The 8,106-nt window shown below is 37.6% G+C and overlaps 1 pseudogene; it reads right to left on the bottom strand.

Annotated features, from left to right (window-relative positions):
• Positions 1–4,326: 4,326 nt before the first annotated feature.
• Positions 4,327–5,935, bottom strand: LOC127185592 (double-stranded RNA-binding protein Staufen homolog 1-like; annotated as a pseudogene).
• Between the last annotated feature and the right edge of the window lie 2,171 nt (positions 5,936–8,106).

Here is an 8,106-nt window from a genome sequence, read left to right as displayed (position 1 = left end):
TTGCCTTTATTCATGTAATTGTTATTCTTATATATTTATTTATATAGTAAGTAAAATATTCAGAGAGTTTTTATTTTTAAATAAAAACTTTATATTTGTCCATATTCATACATAATTGTTTTATACATTTAACATTTTAAAGGATTACTTAACGATATAATTGAATATAACATTGTTTTCTCAGGGTTGGGTAGTGGTGCCTCAAGACTTTAATCTCTGCATTTGGAAGGCAGGGGCTCCTGTGGTTCTACAGGTCACATTACAGGATATCCAGAGCTATACACACAAACCCTTTCTCAAAAAACTCACCAAAAGACAGCTAGCTTGAGGAATAAAGAATTCAACTTTTTAAAAAAGCATTGATTGTTCATTGCTACATTTTAAACTTATAAAACAGTCTTTAGAGATAGGTGCTATATTTTTCCTAGTATTTCTATGATTTGATTTGAGTATCCTTTGATAGATGCTACTCTGAACTAGACTTCAAAACACTGGGCACTTCAGTGTTTAGATTAGTTATCACTTATCTTTCTACTGTACACATATTATTTCAAGAACTAAGTACAGTTCTACAGTCAAAAACATGTCTTCATGCTAGTGATTATCAAATACACAACAATTTCTGCTGTCTCTTCTGACTTCTGGGATTGAAGTCTGAACAGTCACTTGGTACTCATTTCTCCAACCAATATCTCAAACATGAGATTTCCATAGCAGGGGTTCTCATTTTCTTCCATGCCTGATCCTTCACTTTTCCCCTTGGCTGTTAATTATAGCCATATTCTTATTGTTTTTGTTCAACTTATAGATAGGATACATGAATAATTGCATTTTATAACCTATATCAACATATCATATTCTTATAATTACATTTCTAATATATGAAAATACAATTCTCAAATCAATATAACCACCAACTTAGTAGATTCTGATAAAGTAAGAGTGCCAGGAACAAATGGAATTGTTTGTACTGTTAATTCTTTGTAAGAACATAGTTTAAAAAAACACCTGAAAACAGTATCAACAGCAACAGAAGACAGGTATAAATTACCAATCCACCAGCAGTTTTCATTCAATCATAAAAGTGATTATTCTGTAGACATTTTATATATTTACTACAGGGTAAATGATAATATCAGATGTGTACCATAAGAAGAGAATAGACCTCTATGTGATTATATGGTATTGATACAAAATAAACTGTATTAAGAAAGTTTCCAAGAAGAAAATCTATAGTAAGCATATTTTTTGCTCTCTCATCTGTGTCTGCCATAGCTGAATATATTAGAATGATAGTCCAACAGAAAGAACACCCAGATACCAGATTACCTGCTTGCTATACTGATAGAAAGTGCATATTATTACATACTTACAGAGCAGAATTGTCTACATACTTAGAGAGTAATGGCTATCTCATGTTATTTCACATTAATATGGCAACTTTCAACACCCCGTTTCACTACTGGACAAGTCATCAAGACAGAAACTAAACAGAGAAATAATGAAACTGATAGGCATCATTAATAGATATCTGTAAAACATTCTACCTGAACACAAAAGAATAAACCTTTTTCTCATCACCTCATAGAACCTTCTCCAAAATTGACCATATAGTTGGCAACAAAGAAAACCTCAACAGATACATGAAAATTGCAATAACTCCTTGTATCCTATCAGACCACTGTGGATTAAAGCTGGACTTCAACAACCACAGAATCAACAGATTCTCAGTAAGGAATCATGTGCTACTTATAGCTACTTTTTACCTATATCTAGATATGTTTATATACCCAGTATGTAACTAAGATAGTCTAGTGACCAAGCAAACCTGAAAATATTAAATACATGATTAGATACAAATATATGATACAAATAACTTCTGTATAAACAAACTTCTCTGAGTTGCAAATTTCTAAAGCAAGTACAATAACACTGCTAATACTACAGATATGGACATGATTGATTTAATAGGCACTATTGATTTAATATCAGGCAGCGAGATATAGCTAGCTAAGTAGCAAGTTAGTGATCTAACTTTGTTCCCCTAAAGGTAAAGTTGAAGTGAAACAATTTCTTAACCTTTAAAATCTCCTAAACTGCAATTATATATTTCCCAAGACAGTGACAACTTTCATTTCGAGACCTATACTTTGCTGCTTATGTACAGACATAACACTTTGCTGTTCCCCGCTCTTTCTATCAGTGCCTTTTCGCCTTGTTAAAGAGTTTTAAAATTTCTCTAAGAGTGGAAAGTGCTAAGCAAAGCAATTTACGACTCATTCTTGCATACTGCCTCTCTTCTAAACTTTCACATCTTATTAAACTCAGTCACTCATTAATATCAATATCCTTGAGAAGTTAAGTGGCAATTTACCCCAATTTCCTAGAAAAGGGGGGAAAGTATTGAAATGACTTTGCCTATAATTAAATTACTGCATTCACAGAAGCAGATCCTTACTACTGTGCTATTTCTATTGCACAAGTAGCAAAAGAGAAAGCAAATCCCACAAGATTCTTCCTCTTTTGCTCATAAAAATAACATTCACATCTATTCTTTATTGTGGAAAGAAAGAAAAATGTATCATTCCCTCTTTTTTTATTTCAGGGTAATATTCTTACAAGAAAATTGGTGGACAACATACCCAATCACTAAGATTTGTGATTTTAGCAGAAGCATAGCAGGATTTTTGGATTATTTACTCTTTTATCTAACAACTTGATTAATACTTGGGATACTTTTCTGAGGCTTGAGTCTTATATATGGGAACTGGGGGTGAAAATAATAGTAGGCATATCACAGAATTTATAAAAGAAATAAGTAATTTAAAATGTTCTAAGTCTCTGGGATATCCTAGATCATGCAATCCTAGATAACACATAAAAAGGGGAATTAAAGTTAAAGATTTAAGGTAAGCAACAGCTGAGCTCATGTAGTAAAAACATCTTAGGCTATTTTGCTAGGTGTCACAAAAATCCTTGTAATTATACAAGGATGCAAGAGAATCAGAGATGCAGAGGTTATATGATTTTTGAATCAGGACAATGGTGAAAGACACTAGTCCATGGTGTATCTCCATTGATTTGGTTACTGTTCATACCTCATTTCAGTAGGATGATAGCATTGATACATTTATGGCTGGCTTATTTCACTTAGTAAAATGTCTTTAATGTTCACTATGTGTGCTATATGTTAGAGAGTTTCATTTTAAATTCTCAAGATGATTTCATTATATGTAAATATATTGTTCATTCATTCATTCTTTTTTATTGGTCAATAGTTTAATATAAAGAAGTTTTAGATCTTCAGATTTTTACCTAGACAGAATCACAAGCATTACAAATATTCTCTTCTTTAAAAAAATGGGGGAGAGGGATAAATTAACAAAAAAAAAACTTTTAGTATTACCATTTATTGGTGACACAGACTAAGTTTACTTACATTCCATGGGTGAAAAGGTTCCAGCTAAGTCAAGAGTGGAAGCAGGGCTGAGCTCAAAGCTTTCCACTAGGGCCAACTTGACTTTGCTGCATCTGTGCACCAGGAAGCATGACACCCTTCCCCTACATGGAAGTTGGACTTCAACTGCATTGGGCACTCAAGGGACACCAGCCTCAAGTCTTCTGTGTCCTGTAGTGTGGTTTAAAAAAACTATCTCCTCAAGAGTAACACCTATTGACAATTTCTGTAATAATTGATAAAGGTCAGGGCTCATTTGTTAAAAAGGACCAAATCTTTTGGTCACCTAAAGTTTAAAACTCCTAAGCTGACCAATTTATACAAGGGGGTAAGGGAGTCAAGGATTCTGGTTAAGTCCAGAACTGCCTGGTCAAGCCAGAGGCACACAGTGCATCACCAAACAGGATTGTGATCTTTGCCAGTTACATGACTGATAGCATCAGTCTGGGACTAGTTTCTAAACTGTGCTAGATAAGTAGATACAACTAAGAAACTGAAATGAAAATTATATAGTGTCCTATGAACCAAAAGAACTAATGAAACCAACAGGCTCACTGTTGAAGAGAAATCAGTGGTTACTGTGGGTGCTACATGTGGCAGGGCTGAGCTCGCCAAGTCTCTTATGCTTTTCTCTGGTGTTTTTAGCTCCGTGGCCGCTCTAAGGCCTCTCTCTGTTGCCCAGGGCTTCCCAAAGTATCTGAATGAGCCAGCGTAAGAACTACCCATCCTCTGTTTCTCTGTCACAATGCAAAATCAAGAACTGGAGGTGCTGGGGCTGGTCTCTTGATAGATGGCAGAGCATAGCATTGTCGCTAGCAGCCCAGCAAAACAAAGGCCACCATTCGTAGTCTCGTTTTCTTTGCTACCGCTGCCACATTTTTATCCACCATGTCTTGGCCCACTGGAGTTATCAGAAATTCCGAGTTTTCAAAGCAGTTCTCAGTATTTTCAGTATATATGTTGAGCTTTATAATGGTTTGTGGCCAGAAAGGTTCAGCGCCTCCCGCACGGTGACACTGGTCCATTTCCTGTTCTTGGCATCTCTGTACTCTGTTGGTCCAACTCAGACAGCAGCTTTTAAATGTTGAGTGCAGCCATATCATAACACAACTCTACATCCTTGCCGATGCTATGGCTGGCAAGAGATGGGTGCGAGGAGCAGTTGATAAAAGAAACACACTCGTTCTTGTTGTTCTTCGGGAAGTCTTTGTATTCAACGTGGAATCCCTGGGCTTTGGAAAGGTAGTAGAGTTGCTCAGAGAGTCTTGTGCGAAGTCCATGGGGTACATGGCCTGAAGAGATGTTAATCTTTAAGATAGTCTTGGCTGTGGGTGAGGTGCCCCCGTACAACAACTTGTGGGCTATCATGGCAGTTACCATGGCCTTGGCAGGATTTGGAGCTGCCCTGTTGAAATCTTTGGTGTGGTGTCCTTAACTAACCCCAACAACCTGGGCTACCTATTGCACCATAGGGAGGATTCCATCTGGCAGCTGCTGGTGGCTAAGATAAGGCATCCTGAACTAGTCCTCTTTATTTACTATTCCATTTTCATCCCCAAGGCTAGGTTCAAAAACTGTTCTGTCTCCTGGTTTCTTTACTGGGGTCTTCTCTTCTGATTTGAGTTCTGGCTTGGCAGGCTGTGCCCGGGGGACTTTGAATCCCAGGATCTCTAACATGTTCTCAGTAGCATTGCACTTGGCCACCTTCTTATTGGTACTTGCTCTTTCTGCAGTGTGATTGCCAACCTTTACGTGCGTCCCAAGCTCCCTGCGACATCGAAGGCCTCCCTCTGTTAGGAGCATGTACTCTGGTTCCTTCTTCTTTTTTGCCTGCTGGATCTGTGCCAGTCTGCTAATAGGATTCATCCCCTGGCCATAATCTGGTGCTGTCTGTAGCTTGCACGTGGGTTGACTTTTCTTCTTGATTCTGGGCTTCACTCGTTTCACTACAGGCAGAGGTAGCAGCCTCCTCAGCTGTTCACCACAGCCCTTGCCGCATTCTTCTTGGAGATCTTCTTGCTTTTCCCTTCTCCTTCCCATACAAACTCCCTGACTGAAACCCAGGTCACAAAGTTCTTCATATGGCGTGGGCCACTCTCTCTGGCCACCTCGAAATTCACAGGCAAATTCTGTTTCAGCGCGATCTCAGACACTTGGCTTATTTCTGATTTATTGAGGTTTTCTTCCTCTGATTCTCTTCCATTCATCTCCAACCTCTTTGTTGGGGCCTCATTCTGCAGAGTCCTCAGTGCTCTGACAGTGGCATCATGTTTCTCAGTTTGTCTCATCTTTCCTTTCCCATAAAACTGCTGTCCTCCCACAGAAAGCTCAATTTGGTAGAGTAATGGTGGAATTGGAAATGGGTAAAAGTGCCTGGGTTGGATAGGCACCTCTGCTCATGCCGTAGCTGTAGTAGCTGTAGGTGGACTGCGTTCGAGAGTGGGGATCCACAGGCTTATACATTGTTTTTTCTTTGCTGCTTCAGGCACAATGCATCGAGCTCAATGGTAGGAGCTATACTTTTTGCTAATGTTCTTCATCTGGGCTGGATTCTCCATCCACACTAGAGGCCATGTGCTTCTCCTCCAGCTAACACATGGTGGCCTTCCTCTCTTTACTTCAGGTCTCTCCTCCCATTCATTCTTTTTTTGATGAGTTGCTTCCACCTTTTTTATATTGTTAACTGTGCTTCTATGGACAAGTATATTCAACTATCTATTCATTTCTTTGATTTTAACACTTCGGTTATAAATCTAGTCCTAGAGTTTCTGATTAATACAGTACTATTTTTTAATATTTTGAGCCTGGTATGCTGCTGCTTGCCTTTAATAACAGCACATAAGAGGCAGAGTTAGACAGATCTCTGTGAGTTTGAGGCCAGCCTTGCATGTATATAGTGAGTTCCAGCACAGTCAGGGCTATGTAAAAAGACACAGTCCTAAACAAACAAACAAACAAACAAACAAAAAATGCATTTTGAAGAACTACCAACTGTCACAGTGACTGCATCATTTCCCATTCCTATAAGCAATGAATAAAGGGTTCCAATGCTTTCAACTTATCATCAGTGCTTGACAGGTTACTTGACTTGGCCTTTGCAATATCTAGACATTTTCTCAACATCACTCTGAGTATGCATGTAAAAGGTAATTTGGAGTGTGATTAAGATTTAAATTGGCAGATTTTGTGAAGGATATTGCCTTCACCATCTATCAACTAAAGATTGACAGAGACAGAAAAGATAAGATTCAATTGCTCCACCCCAATAACTGAACCTATACACTGGACACTGGTCTTTACTAACCTTAAACTCAGACTGAGACAATTGGCTCTTCCTGAGCATTGAGGCTTCCAAATTTAGAATGAAATTCATACCTTTGGGTCTCCTAATCCATGCCTTTTTATTCAGACTGAAAATACACTTTGTCTCTACTGAATGCTGAGCTTTCTGTTCACAAATCTTTTTTCTTTTCTTAGGTGATTTTTTTTATTACTTAAAAGTTTTTTATCTTTTACATATGCATTTATATTATTACATGTATATACAATAAACTATCTATAGCAAGAAGAACCATGACACAATAAGAAATTATATAAATGTTACATTCTTAGTGTTTGGGCTATTTGTATTTGGCAGCTTTGAAGAAAACATCTTTCCTATCTTGGTGAATCTAAAGTTCTGAATGTAAATAAATTTCCATCACATATTGCCATTTTCAACTTAAAACATCTATCTAGACCAAAAAACATCTTAACCCCTAAACAACTAAGCTTCATTGTAAAACTAAGCTACCTAGTCTTCAACTCCATCAGAGACTTGAGAAGGAATAAACTTAATCACCTGAGTATGTTGGGAGTGCAGGTTAGTAGCTTTCCAACTGAGAAGATGAGAGACAGTTTGCTACATGAATAGTCACCCAGAATTCTTTATAACATTGGAGCATCTTCTTCAGCCTTCTGGCCCAATATATCTGACAGACATATTTGTGAAGCAGGAACTATTGACTTGCTTACCTTGTCTTGGCAGTTTGGCCATCGACTATGCCTCCATCCAAGCTTGACCTTTTTTAGGCAGATTTCTGTCTGTGGTAAAAATGAGGACACATTGCCCAGTGGCTTGTTTGCCACATTTGAAACCAACTCCATAAGGAGGTTCTTTGATGCTCATAATTTTCAATCTCCACAGTTACTGTGTAAGACATTTCATTGTAATTTCTCTCTCTCTCTTTCTCTCTCTCTCTCTCTCTCTCTGAAAACATTCATTAGCATACCATAGTAAACCAGGGGTTGGCACATACCTTTAATCTTAGCAGAGGCAGGCACTTCTCTGTGAGTTCAAGGCCAGCTTGGTCTAAAGAGCAAGTTCCAGAACAGCCAAGGCTACACAGAGAAACCCTGACTTGAAAGAACAAAGAAACAAAAAACAATATCACAGTAAATTTTACACATAGGTATTTATAGAAACTTTAGCCTATGAAAACTGGGGAATAGCTAATATGCTTATAGTAGGTAGATGGAAAAGCTATTATGTATCTAGACAAAGGAATTGTATTCATTAATAAAATGGCATATCTGTTAAGGCATGGAAATGCATGGAGAATCTTTAAATTTATTTTGATAAGAAAAAGAAGTCAATTTGAAAGTGTTAC

This window comes from Acomys russatus, chromosome X, assembly GCF_903995435.1.
Source record: "Acomys russatus chromosome X, mAcoRus1.1, whole genome shotgun sequence".
Taxonomy (NCBI): Eukaryota; Metazoa; Chordata; class Mammalia; order Rodentia; family Muridae; genus Acomys; species Acomys russatus.
The sequence above is the reverse complement of the archived record's forward strand: the minus strand, read 5'-3'. Positions and strand labels throughout refer to the sequence as shown.